The 14,692-nt window shown below is 32.8% G+C and overlaps 2 protein-coding genes, 1 long non-coding RNA gene and 1 pseudogene across 3 annotated transcripts in view; 2 read left to right on the forward strand and 2 right to left on the reverse strand.

The window, feature by feature from the left end:
• The window catches only part of LOC149478850 (uncharacterized), a 70,435-nt gene that overhangs the window by 37,126 nt on the left and 18,617 nt on the right, over window positions 1-14,692 (reverse strand). The window lies entirely within an intron of this gene.
• LOC149478851 (uncharacterized) overlaps window positions 1-14,692 on the forward strand; it is a 56,956-nt gene that overhangs the window by 17,387 nt on the left and 24,877 nt on the right. The gene's annotated exons all lie outside the window — the stretch shown is intronic.
• Window positions 1-14,692, forward strand: part of LOC149478854 (methyl-CpG-binding domain protein 4-like) — a 40,870-nt gene that overhangs the window by 1,589 nt on the left and 24,589 nt on the right. The window lies entirely within an intron of this gene.
• On the reverse strand, window positions 10,459-12,145 carry LOC149478855 (uncharacterized; annotated as a pseudogene).

Here is a 14,692-nt window from a genome sequence, read left to right on the forward strand (position 1 = left end):
ACAACTGTAAATAACATTTAATTTAGATAATAGTTTATAAAAAAAAATCTTGTTTATAGTTTAAAATCACCCCTATTCACAATTACCCACCCTGACTTCAGAATATAGATGTTGGTTACTCAATAACATAAAAACAGCTGATTTGACCTGTATAAAATTTGGTAGAGAGATTAGAACCTTGGTTATTTTTGAAAACATATCAAAGGTTATTATTATATTAAAAATTAAGAATAATTCTTACTGAATTTCTTTAATTTTTTTTTCGTATATAGTCACAATATATTATAATCCAGGGAGTGATTTCTTATGTGTGAAGAACTTAAAATGTAACTTAACACACTACTACTTTTCCTTGGCTCACGAAAAAGGAGATCGATTGTGACTTTCAAAAGCCTAGTCAATATCAATTGAATAAGTAATGGAACCTGTATGTGGTGTTAATTGTGTTTTTTCTAAATAGCGTCACACACGAGCTTCCGTGATTGTTCTACACGGCAATATAGTCTCATTACACGCGTTAATAAAGTGCAATTTAAAAAACCATCGAAAGTGGCCCTTCGCTTTCTCCAGTCACCTAGTAAACTAGAGAGTAGAGACTGTTAATGCGATGCAAGTTGCAACTTCCGTATCGAATCTCCGATGACCGATCTCTAGAAATGTCAAAGAAGTTTAATGTAGTGTGTAGTGTTTTGTTAAATTTCTAAACAGTAAACGGAGAGGTGAAAACAAAAAATGTAGTTGTGTACTTTAGGAGGAGAGTTTTAAATTCACTACCAACATGACGACACTATAATTCTGCCGCCGATTTTTGCACATGCGCTCTACTTCGTTTAAAATAGCGCAAATCGCAACATACAATATATGTACTTACATAGGTAAAATATTATGAATGTGTTGGTAGGCGAAGTTAGAAGTATGCAAGAGATACGGCACTTCCCGACCCTTCGACGGGGAGAGTATACACGTTTTTTGCGTCCCGTCCTGCAAAACTATTTGCAATATGGCGAATCGAAGCTTAATTCTAGGTTGAGTACTTTTATACCGGATATAGGTACTCTGAAGCGACATAAACACACACAGCGTTCATTATTTTAATAATATTAGCGGCCTTTACTAAACGGTTGCTATAATTAAATGCATCATTTCCTTTGTCTCACTTTTATAGTGCGTAAAATTTGGAGAGAGTCGACAAAGTATTTCAATAATTGCGTGCTGTGTTATGATATTAACATATACTTACAAAGTTTATATACTTACTTAAATAATAATATCTAACATGAAGGCCACTACTGTCCAAGTTTTTATTCCATGACTAGTGTTCACGAGTTCATTAAAAGCTTATTGATTCTCTCGATCACGAAAACAATTAGTTGCATTATATCTTTTTGTATTTTCATAACAGTTTTTAGCGACATAGCGTCTTTAATGGATGCTAATTAAAAATGGCTCCGTGATCCGTCTTGCCGACATAATTCTTTATCGGTATGTGTCTACGTCTAGTTAGACAAATAATAGCAAATTGCGTAATTAAGTATTTCATTATTGTTCATTGATGATAACTGATGAACACGGGGAGATATAGGTATATTGCATATTTTGAAAAGAAAAATTTTCACTTTTTTTTAATAGAAGTCATGACTGATTAGACTTTCTATGACTATGTGTTGTATAATGTATGATGTATCTTGGTAATCCTGCTTTTGATATCGCTGCTTAGGCTTTTCATATCTTTTACATTATTTTTATCAAAATAGGCATGTTCTAATTAAATAATAAATAATTTGGAAAATCCAAAAGTGCACGCCTCTTAATTTTTTTTAATAAATATTTATTAATTATGTATTATTTTTGTTTATTTAATAACAATTAAACCACATCGAATCAGACCCTGAAAAATGAAAGGGTTCTATTCCTGAGCATACTCAAGCGTAAGAGAAAAAAAAAGACTCGATTAGTAAAGTATTTCGGTCGCTATCGTGTTAACAAGAAAAAGGATCCGCACATACAGACACACGGACGTCCAAGACAGAACTTTTTTAAACTGTTTTTTAACTAGTTTAAATAACAAAAATGACATCAAAAATATCATGAACGTTAAAAATAGTGTTTTTTCTTAATATGTGTGTGTATGTATTATCTTACAAGTGCAATGTATGATACATAAAGACATTTTAAGTTTGAAAAATCAGATGTTTTGCGCGAAGTGACAGTAGTACCCACCTCAACGCTTCGCTTATGAGGCGTGCAATAGATCGTCCTGAGGTCGTAATTCCATCCCTTAGTAAATATCCTCCCTAATGTGTCATTTAATAAATGATGTGCACAGTGCAGGATATCTAACAAAGCAGTTCATATTTATTTATTTATTTCTAATAATTAAAAGGTCAGATTCTCACTTCCATAGACAGTACAATTTATTTTATCGTTTATTACAGAACAATGTTTTATACATTTTACAATCTCAATTCAGACGGCACTTCATATTTCTGTAATTGCTGTCTTGTTAGCATTTAATAGCCATTAAGTACATAATAATATAGAATATATAATTAATGATTAGTATCAGTTTGATCTTTCTGAGTAGATCACGTTGGAATTACCCTAGTACCTGAATAATTATGAAAATCACGAGGATAACATCATATCTTATTATTATCAATCCACTGAGTAAACACTCATTATAGTCGGTACTCGGTACATATTATGATATATGAACAATTTTAGTATTTAGAAATAAAGAAGCTTTAAAGCTTACATGAAATTAACTCATAGATACATACTCATAGGTACATAAATATAGGGCTACAAATAATATTAATTACAAATTATCCATTTGAAAACTTCAAGGGAACCTTCAAGAGAAGCTTTGATGGATTGTTTTTTTAGCCTTGGCTTTTGAAAAAATATTTGATTTATATTGTAACATAAATAATTGTCTTCATTACAAGTGCATTATGATGTACTTAGAATACAATCAAAGTCGTGCAGATATTAAAATAAAAGTAAAAATATGTATCTATGTCAGATCAAATAAATAGGAAATTTATATGAAGGCATATCATGTATTTCAATTCAAAATTATTCTAATAGGATAATTAAGAATATGAAAAGGTAGAGCATGGTTAAAATGGATCAAACTTTAAAATTAATTTTACAAGGCTGTTCAGATATCTGTGTGTATAAATGAGGCATAGTCTCACCCGTAAACCGTAACAAAAAGACAGGAGGTTCTCAATTCGTCGGATTTTTTTCATTAGCTTCAGTATTAAAGAAACAGGACCACCTGATAGACGTGCATTAGAATGAAAAACTGAAAAGCTTAAAGAAAAACAGTAGCAACTTCTTACACTTCTTCTTGCCTATGCCCCAATCAGTTCAATGACACGAGGAATAACTCCTCCATCGTGATGAGGTATTCATCATTTTTTACAACATCATAACTGTTTTTTTGCTGGTTAACTTATAGGCGCATAAGTCGTAAGCGAACATAGTCTTTGTTAAGTTTTTTGAGTGCCAACAAAGAGCTCAGTTCTAAGGATGTTAGAGCTATTATAGAAGAATCAAAATTACCCAATGACTTGACGTCACAATCTGTTTGAAAAATGCCGAATCACTGTTGCAATAAAAGTGAACCTTCAGCAAATGGAAATAGGGTTAATAGTAGCAAGAAAAGTTTCTAGAAACATATATATATATATATATCCCATCAAAAACATCCTGTAAAAAACCCAAGTCTCGCAGCTCAGTCTTTCTACCGTCAAAAGTTGTGAGATCCATGTAATACCAAGTCGGTTAATCTATTTAGTGTCTACTTGAAGGACCTTCTGTCTTAAGTTATTACATAAGTTATTATCATGCCAATATTAAAAATATTTAACGTTTTAAACAAATAGATCGACTTGGACATCGCTTGATTTGATTATTAGTATGTATCACACTACACAGCACGACGGGCCAGCGACCAACAGGAACGAGAGTTTCAATCGCGTGAGGCGCGAGAGACTAAAGAATCTAATATAATATTGTAATATTCATTTTGTTTTCATGCGATGTCCAAGTCGATCTATTTGTTTAAAACGTTAAATATTTTTAATATTGGCATGATAATAACTTATGTAATAACTTAAGACAGAAGGTCCTTCAAGTAGACACTAAATAGATTAACCGACTTGGTATTACATGGATCTCACAACTTTTGACGGTAGAAAGACTGAGCTGCGAGACTTGGGTTTTTTACAGGATGTTTTTGATGGGATCTCACTTCTTTTTGTAGAGCCTTTCTTTTTGATACCATCTACTTCTAACGAATTTTGTTAAAGGTCTTATGATATTTTCTTATTTTTATATGTAGTCTTCCTCCGACCGACACTATTAAGTAATTATATTTGAAGACTAAGGTATTTATGTAAGTTCCTTAAAATTAACCAAACAACATCCCAATCGTAAGCAAATAATATCAGTAAACTAATGAGCAAGCCTTTTAGTCGTAAATGTAATTTATCAATCGAAATTATAAATGAAAATCGCAAACTTATAGGTTAGGTTTCGAGGCACATCCGAACAGCATGAGGGCGCTCGCACGTATGCGTGCGGCTGCCGCTCGCTCGAAGGCATTCACATTTCATTGTTCTGTCATTTTGGCGTATATTTTGCTTGTCAGTCATAGAGTAAAATAGAGGCCAGTCTGTCTGTAAGGAGGCTAGTCGCGCCAACAATTTATATATAACAGATTTAAATTATAATATACTAGCAATGCCCTGCGGTTTCACCCGCATAGATAGCGAATAGCGATATCGTTACAGTGAAAAGTCTACTATAGGTCGGACTATAGGTTTAATTTTTATTCACATGAAAATCACCTTTACCCCGTCCCGCACTACAGCCTTTTTTTTTTTTGTTTAAGTGGGGAAATCTTTCATAGATACCCACGGCCTCCGGGGGAGGGGCCGTGGGTTATGTCGGTTTCCTACCGACCAAAACCCCACTGTGTTCCGTCAAGACGCATATTGGTAGAATTCCTCCGTGACCCCCGCACTACGGCCTGCTCGAACAGTATACCTACTATTTTCTGTAGATTGACACTTTTAAAAATTCGTTATATCTTTTGAATGGAATATCCAATTCTTTTCATTTAAAAAGTATTTTGCTGGTATTGAAACAGTCTATAATAAAACATCATTTAATGGGATAAGGATTAATATATGTGTATGGATAACATGGTTTGATTACTGTCGGCACTTCTATTTACTTTGAAAACGTAAAAAAGTTGTTGTAGTAACATAACTACTGAAGATGGACATATGGTATCGCGGACTTTCTTGTAGATATTGATCCATTCTATAATACCGTAGAACATTTTTTTGTTCTATCTTCAATAGATTCCGCAGCGCAGGCGATGACAGAATTTTTATTGAGGATTTTTTTACACCTTGGGTTACATTATTGCATTTTTGGTAAGGATCTCTAATTTTTTTGAAAATGCAATATAGCCTATGTTGCTCAGTAAAGATGCAGCTTTCTAATGGTGAAAGAATTTTTTAAATCGGTCCAGTAGTTTATGCGTGAAAACCATACATACATACATACATACATACATACATACTTACAAACTTTTCCTCTTTATAATATAATAAATTAAAATTATAATATATTGTTTTATTAGATTTTCGTACTTCAAGACATGTCCAATCATGTGTTTTTCATTACGTCGACCATTTTACAAGTAATAATGTTGTTCAGTTTCATGGGCTAAACACACCCTTACCCACCCTATACCCCCTCCCTTGCGTCATATGGTAGGTACCTATCTACACCTATTAAATTTATAACCACCACCAACCACCAACTGCATAAATAACTTTGTAATCCCATATATTTATATGGGTTTACAAAGTTATTGATGCAGTTGGTGTATTTGGAAAACTGGACCGAAATTATAAAATATTTAAGTTTTCCCATGATTAAGACACTAAACTCTATATGTATTCCAAATATGAAGCTTCTAAGTCTGCTAGAAGTGCCTTGGACTTTTGATGATCGGTGAGTCAGTGAGTGACAAAATTTAGAAACTTTAACAAGTTGTCATTCTTAAACTACTGGTTCAAATTGATTGAAATTTTAAATATTCCGTGTTTATACAATGCCGGATTAGTTACTGAAGATTCAGGTTTCTTGCTTTATCCACAACCGAATTATAGGGGGTCGAAAAAGGCCCGAATTGCTTCGAGAAAAGGATGGTACGGCCGTGCCGCTTTTTTTTGCTCGACTTGGCGGGGGCACTGCCGTGCCCCCGGATATATATATATATTATATATGACTATAATTACTGCTGAATATTTGGGTATCGCAAGGTGTTGCTCAAGTGCCTGAAGATTTTTGTTTCTGACGTACCTATTTGTGAATTGTGAGACGAATCTATGTGCTACCAAAAGGCTGCCAGTTATATTTAAATGTGGAGATATCCGCATACAAAAGTTAAAGATACCTTACATCCAAAGAATAAGTAAGAATATTAATTCCTACCTACTTCAGTCGAGAGTTTTCATATACAAAAGAACTTTCCGGTAAATTCTTAGTATTAAGGCGGGTTGCTTATTATATTATGTATTTCTAAACGTATTTTTCTTATCTTATAACTTTTAAAGAAACTTGAATAAAGTAATTCAACAAATAGGTGTTATTTCTCTTATTGCGGATCTCAACCGAGTAACAAAAAGTGTTTGGTTTCGAATAAAAAATAACATTACATTCATGTACATGATGATCCAACATTTTGTTTACAAAAAATCCAATCACAATAGCCTTATAATGCCTTGGTATTTGCGCCTCACTACTAAACATTTTACACTAACTACAGTCTTATCGAAAAATACATACGTATGTACCACTTTGAAATAGCTGATGCATAAGTATGTAATAATTCTGTGAAATAAGTATTTATTTATTACCGTGGGTAATTTATGAGCGTATTAAAATTTGTGCTTTTGTAATTATTAAGGCGTTACCCGGCAATTTCGACTATGTTCAACCTCTATAAAGTCTGGTACAACATACAGCACAATACCGAAAAAAATATATAAAATAGGATGGTCTTTGATCTTTAATTGCTCGCGAGGAATTTTTTCCAAAGTTAATAGATTTCTAGAAAAAAAATGTGCCGTGGTCATCGATTTTTCCGCAAATACTCTATAAACTTCGTAACCTGCTGACTTAGAGCTCTGAAAATTTTATGTTTAATAAATTATCAGTTACACAACAGTCCCTGACGAGGATATTTTGTTTCACTGATTAGTATCTTTTTAAATACAAAATGCGAAGAAAAAAGAAGGTGCAGCGGGAGAGGTTTGAGATCCGTCAAGTATGGTCAAGGTTATTAGCGCATGTAAAAGCCTTAAAGCGAGTATTATTATGCCAATAGATAATAAAATAATTACAGTAAGGTTTATCATTATTTTTTAATATTGATTTTATTACTTTCTAGTCGTAAAAGTTATTCGTACCTATCACATGAGTAAGGTTTTTACTTATGAAATTTTCCATTTTAATTAAATAATTAGGTACCTACAGCTAATTGTTGCTCTACAAATATACATATAATGTATTTGCATTCTTTTTCACTTGGTACACAGGTGTTTTAATAATTAATTGATAGACACATCTGTTTCACTGTGAAATGGTAATTTGATAAAATACATAAACACACATTTTTTGCAATGCATGCTCTTACGAAGATCCCGTAATACCTCAGGATTACAAAATAAATATGAAATATGTTTGTCTTCCATAATAACCAAAAAATAACTGTTTTTTTTTCTTTAATTTCTAGTCTTCTATTAACGTTCAAAGTATCAAGTATGTACATACATAATTTGTTTATTATGTACTTCACCAGTCTACCTACATACACAAAACCATAATAACATTAATCAAACAAGAATTCCAGGTAAATTACAAAATGCGTGGTATTTACAAAAGCCAACATTTACAATTCATAATTAACAAATTTGAATTTGGATGAGTCAATAAAATAAATACTTGATGAGTTAAATTCTAGGGAATAAACATATTGGCGCTAATAATGCTTTTGGAAAATTCGTAGATGTGTTGTTTTATTTTTCTTAACATGAATGATGATCTATTCCCGATTCATCCGGATAAATTTGATTAAATATTGAAATACCTATGATATTTTCCCCATTCATCCGAAGAGTAAATGGTATGTCCGATTCATCCGAGAGTTTTAAAGATAGTTATTAATAAAAAAAGTGATGGAGGGTTGACAAATAAAACAAATATTTTAATTATGTAAATATATATTATTTCTTTGTAAAACTTTAAATAGTAAGATGTAACATATAATATAACACCAGTAATACAGTACCATAAAAATCAACTTTAGGACTTATCTATTATTCTTCCTGTATAGGTTTGATACATATAAATCTGGATATACAACTATTTGTTAATTCTTTTTTAAGCTGTAAACAGTAACAAATACAATATTTAAATTACTACATTAGTAATAAAGTGTTACAAAATCAACTTTAATGCCTATTGCCCTTTTTGTAAGTATAGGTTTGATACATACAGATTTGGATAATAATATTTTTTAACTAATACACTCAAAAATCAACTTTAGGACTTATCTATTATTCTTCCTGCATAGGTTTGATACATATAAATCTGGATATACAACTATTTGTTAATTCTTTTTTAAGCTGTAAACAGTAACAAATACAATATTTAAATTACTACATTAGTAATCTGGGGGCACGGCAGTGCCCCCGCCAAGTCGAGCAAAAAAAAAGCGGCACGGCCGTACCATCCTTTTCTCGAAGCAATTCGGGCCTTTTTCGACCCCCTATAATTCGGTTGTGGATAAAGCAAGAAACCTGAATCTTCAGTAACTAATCCGGCATTGTATAAACACGGAATATTTAAAATTTCAGTCAATTTGAACCAGTAGTTTAAGAATGACAACTTGTTAAAGTTTCTAAATTTTGTCACTCACTGACTCACCGATCATCAAAAGTCCAAGGCACTTCTAGCAGCCTTAGAAGCTTCATATTTGGAATACATATAGAGTTTAGTGTCTTAATCATGGGAAAACTTAAATATTTTGTAATTTCGGTCCAGTTTTCCAAATACACCAACTGCATCAATAACTTTGTAATCCCATATAAATATATGGGATTACAAAGTTATTTATGCAGTTGGTGGTTGGTGGTGGTTATAAATTTAATAGGTGTAGATAGGTACCTACCATATGAGGCAAGGGAGGGGGTATAGGGTGGGTAAGGGTGTGTTTAGCCCATGAAACTGAACAACATTATTACTTGTAAAATGGTCGACGTAATGAAAAACACATGATTGGACATGTCTTGAAGTACGAAAATCTAATAAAACAATATATTATATGTAATTTAAATCTGTTATATATAAATTGTTGGCGCGACTAGCCTCCTTACAGACAGACTGGCCTCTATTTTACTCTATGACTGACAAGCAAAATATACGCCAAAATGACAGAACAATGAAATGTGAATGCCTTCGAGCGAGCGGCAGCCGCACGCATACGTGCGATTCGGATGTGCCTCGAAACCTAACCTATAAGTTTGCGATTTTCATTTATAATTTCGATTGATAAATTACATTTACGACTAAAAGGCTTGCTCATTAGTTTACTGATATTATTTGCTTACGATTGGGATGTTGTTTGGTTAATTTTAAGGAACTTACATAAATACCTTAGACTTCAAATATAATTACTTAATAGTGTCGGTCGGAGGAAGACTACATATAAAAATAAAAAAAATATCATAAGACCTTTAACAAAATTCGTTAGAAGTAGATGGTATCAAAAAGAAAGGCTCTACAAAAAGAAGTGAGATCCCATCAAAAACATCCTGTAAAAAACCCAAGTCTCGCAGCTCAGTCTTTCTACCGTCAAAAGTTGTGAGATCCATGTAATACCAAGTCGGTTAATCTATTTAGTGTCTACTTGAAGGACCTTCTGTCTTAAGTTATTACATAAGTTATTATCATGCCAATATTAAAAATATTTAACGTTTTAAACAAATAGATCGACTTGGACATCGCATGAAAACAAAATGAATATTACAATATTATATTAGATTCTTTAGTCTCTCGCGCCTCACGCGATTGAAACTCTCGTTCCTGTTGGTCGCTGGCCCGTCGTGCTGTGTAGTGTGATACATACTAATAATCAAATCAAGCGATGTCCAAGTCGATCTATTTGTTTAAAACGTTAAATATTTTTAATATTGGCATGATAATAACTTATGTAATAACTTAAGACAGAAGGTCCTTCAAGTAGACACTAAATAGATTAACCGACTTGGTATTACATGGATCTCACAACTTTTGACGGTAGAAAGACTGAGCTGCGAGACTTGGGTTTTTTACAGGATGTTTTTGATGGGATAAAGTGTTACAAAATCAACTTTAATGCCTATTACCCTTTTTGTATAGGTTTGATACATACAGATTTGGATAATAATATTTTTTAAGTAATACACACAAAAATCAACTTTAGGACTTATCTATTATTCTTCCTGTATAGGTTTGATACATATAAATCGAAAGCCTATGATGTATAAATTTCAGACTTTAATATTAATAACTACGTTAAGTTGCAAATTTTTTCTAAGCAATGACCCAAGGTAATTTCACAGTTTTGATGCTGCGTAATTATATGAGCGAGACGTTTATCAAAATCTATGACATTTTTGTTTCTAAGTATATGAAATTGGAATACCCTGTTCAAATTGTTTTATTTTGAGATCAAATTCTTTTATATTTTTCAATAGGAGATCTAAAAATTTAATAAATGACGGTTTTGCATTCGATATTCCTTTATTTAACTTTGAATGCCACCCTTCTAAATGATTTGTGGTCCTGAATCTTTCACCGTAGAATGACCATTTTCCGAAAAAACTAGATTCAATCCAGGCGTTCACAAAGTAGTCATTAAAAGCTAATATTTGCCCGTTATTGGAACAATCTTCCATTATATATAAATAACCATCACTGATTAAGTGTTGTGGCAGAAGTGATAAAGCGCCACAGATTGCAACGTGAGCTTTATGTACGGGATTTTTATTTAATTTTAATTCTTTTGCTTTTTTTCTTAGAGCACTTTTAAAATGAAAATAACAACCTACAATTTTACAATTAGGCATTATTTTTTGCATTGCGTTCATAGCTGCTGCCTCGTAATCAGATTGAAACTTTTTTGGATTCCAATCCGGCACTTGCGACTTTATTATTTGAAAAAGGATTTCATAAGTAGCCTGTTTCTTATTTAATAATAACGCGTATACCAGCGGGACAACGTTAGATGTTTCTTCGGAACTACCCAAATCTCCATGGATTGTGTAAAGTTGGTAGAAGGGCTTAGGACATATTTTAAACGTACCATCTGCAAAAATATGTTCAACTGTTGCTAGTAAGTGCTTCGCATTATGTGTTCCAAATACTATGATTCTGTTCCTTTGGTCTGTATAGTCAGCCAGCAATATTTTGTCTTTATATGCATCTGGGATTTCAACGGCAGAAGCAGTTTGAAATGTGGTTCTTTTCACTCCCAGTGCTTTATTTCTGGAATGGTATAAACTGTTCTTTATTGATGTAAACTTCGGTATTGTTGCTACTAGGTCGAGGCCAAAATCAGCGAGCGAAGACATCTCATTGTTGAATAACGTTGGTATTGGGTCTGATTTCGTTGCAGCTAATTTTCGGCATTGGTTCAGTTGTTTCTTTATTATGTTGGCAGCAAAATTTGGTTGGCATGTATGAGGATCATCACTCACAACTAGATTGTTTTTTGTGACTACACGTCCACGACATTTCCGAGTTTGCCACTTCACACAACACCAAACAGTTGTACCGTTTTTGTTTTCGCGTTTTTTGTTATGCTGATAGCCACCACGCAATAAAAGAAGTCCTCCTCGTTCTGATTGCTCAAAAACTAATTGAGTCTGACTGGAACTACTAGGTTCACAAGTAGAATCCATGATAAACTAATCCAAATCGTAGGCAAAACAACAAATCCGATCACGAGCAAGGGTCAAATGTTCAGAAAGTGATTACAGTAAGTGATAGTAGAGATGTTTCCTGATCGCGAGCGAAAAGTCAACTAAAACAAAAGCAAAGTTAAAAACTTTTTACATTGTCTTTTTAAAATTAACAATTACATTTAAATAACAATATTTTAACAAATACTAATCCATTCCGAAAACTCTCACCAGTGTTATCTATCCCATCATAAAACCCCTTTTATGCAATATAGAGCTCGTATTTTTAAATACCTACCTGACGCTCTGTAGCCCTTTTGTTCGGTTGCCGACTGCAAAATTCTCGTAATAAGAACAATTGGTTAGGCACACTTATTAACATTTTTTTGTTAATATATAATGGAAGAAGGGAAAAGGTATTATAAAAATATGGTATCTACCTATATATATATATATATATATATATTTACATCATAAAATCTTTTTGGCGTCATGCACGTCGTGCATCATTACGACGTCCCCCAGTTCCCCTTGCTTTTTTTAAAATGTGTTAATGAATATTGCTTAGTTTTTCGATAGCCAGCTCCGTGGGGTACGTCATTTTCGAATAATTTAATTTTTCGCGATATTCTTCTTGCGTTCGTGCCGCAACATTTTTGAACCCCGAACCATGCTCATTAATTATAGGCGTCCTGGATATATTGATCGTGATTTATCTATCGCATCGACTATCTAGCGTCCTCATAGCATGAACGGCATATTTTGTGAGTGCGACGTTGCCAGATTTCGGTTTCTTTTATTAACGCTTGTCTTTTCATTTATACTAATTTCGTAAGATCTATACATATACGGATGCACATTATTTTTATATCATTTATTATTATCTATCTACACAACTAAGTAACAATGGATTTTGATAAAGTTTAGTACACAAATAGTTTATAATAAGAGAATGAAAATTAAGCTCATGTCTGTAATTTTTACATGAAAAATCGCAGGTAGTTGCTAAAATAACAAGCATATAATTATGTACATGTTTATCTAGTCTATTTTTTTATAAGACAATTAGGTAGGTAATAACTTTATTTGTGAACCAATATTATATATGGACGTCAAATATTATATACGGACGTCCAATATCTATATACGGACGCCTAATAGCTATATACGGACGTTAAATAACCTGGCTACTTTAATTGTAAAAATGTGGCACTATTTTTTTTGAAGTGAAACTTCTTTATCGGGGTGGGAAAAAAATTTAGTGTAACATTTTTTCGTTACGCGCCATCTTCTTATGCCTACCACGCGTGAATCGACGTATTTCTGTAAAGTTGCATATAGTAAATTATTTTTTGAAAAATAAGGTCATAAAGAAGTTTCACTTCTTACGTGTGTACACTAGTACACGCACACATTTTTTTTTATAATCGATAGGCCATCGTTTGACCACAATCCCACCTGAGTAAAAGCGACGATGTGGTCTACTTGGGTACACGTCTGCCTAGGAGAAGCCTATTCACCCTAGCTTTGAAGAGGTCCAGGTTGTATTGCTCAGGAAAAATAGTGGTAGGGAGTGAATTCCATTGTTTGGCTGTTTTAATTATGAAAGAAGACTCGAAGCGACGAGTTCGAATGTTAGGGATATCCACAATGAAAGGATGAAACCCCTCGACACGCTTCGAACTACGATTGAGGGATAATTTACTATTTAAGGCAGTACTGTTTGGCTACAAGCTACTGTATGATGGAAATACTGTTACCAATCGTGTTGCATCACTTGCACCATATTGGATTATTCTCATTTGTCCCCACAGATTTTCCCGGGATCAATGGGAATTATTGGCATTTAGTAGGAAGATATATTTTTGATCTATTCCCGATTCATCCGGATAAATTTGATTAAATATTGAAATACCTATGATATTTTCCCCATTCATCCGAAGAGTAAATGGTATGTCCGATTCATCCGAGAGTTTTAAAGATAGTTATTAATAAAAAAAGTGATGGAGGGTTGACAAATAAAACAAATATTTTAATTATGTAAATATATATTATTTCTTTGTAAAACTTTAAATAGTAAGATGTAACATATAATATAACACCAGTAATACAGTACCATAAAAATCAACTTTAGGACTTATCTATTATTCTTCCTGTATAGGTTTGATACATATAAATCTGGATATACAACTATTTGTTAATTCTTTTTTAAGCTGTAAACAGTAACAAATACAATATTTAAATTACTACATTAGTAATAAAGTGTTACAAAATCAACTTTAATGCCTATTGCCCTTTTTGTAAGTATAGGTTTGATACATACAGATTTGGATAATAATATTTTTTAACTAATACACTCAAAAATCAACTTTAGGACTTATCTATTATTCTTCCTGCATAGGTTTGATACATATAAATCTGGATATACAACTATTTGTTAATTCTTTTTTAAGCTGTAAACAGTAACAAATACAATATTTAAATTACTACATTAGTAATCTGGGGGCACGGCAGTGCCCCCGCCAAGTCGAGCAAAAAAAAAGCGGCACGGCCGTACCATCCTTTTCTCGAAGCAATTCGGGCCTTTTTCGACCCCCTATAATTCGGTTGTGGATAAAGCAAGAAACCTGAATCTTCAGTAACTAATCCGGCATTGT

This window comes from Colias philodice, chromosome 21, assembly GCF_061535455.1.
Source record: "Colias philodice isolate Cphi_HAF_F1 chromosome 21, ilColPhil1 Martin Lab GWU primary, whole genome shotgun sequence".
In the NCBI taxonomy this organism is placed as follows: Eukaryota; Metazoa; Arthropoda; class Insecta; order Lepidoptera; family Pieridae; genus Colias; species Colias philodice.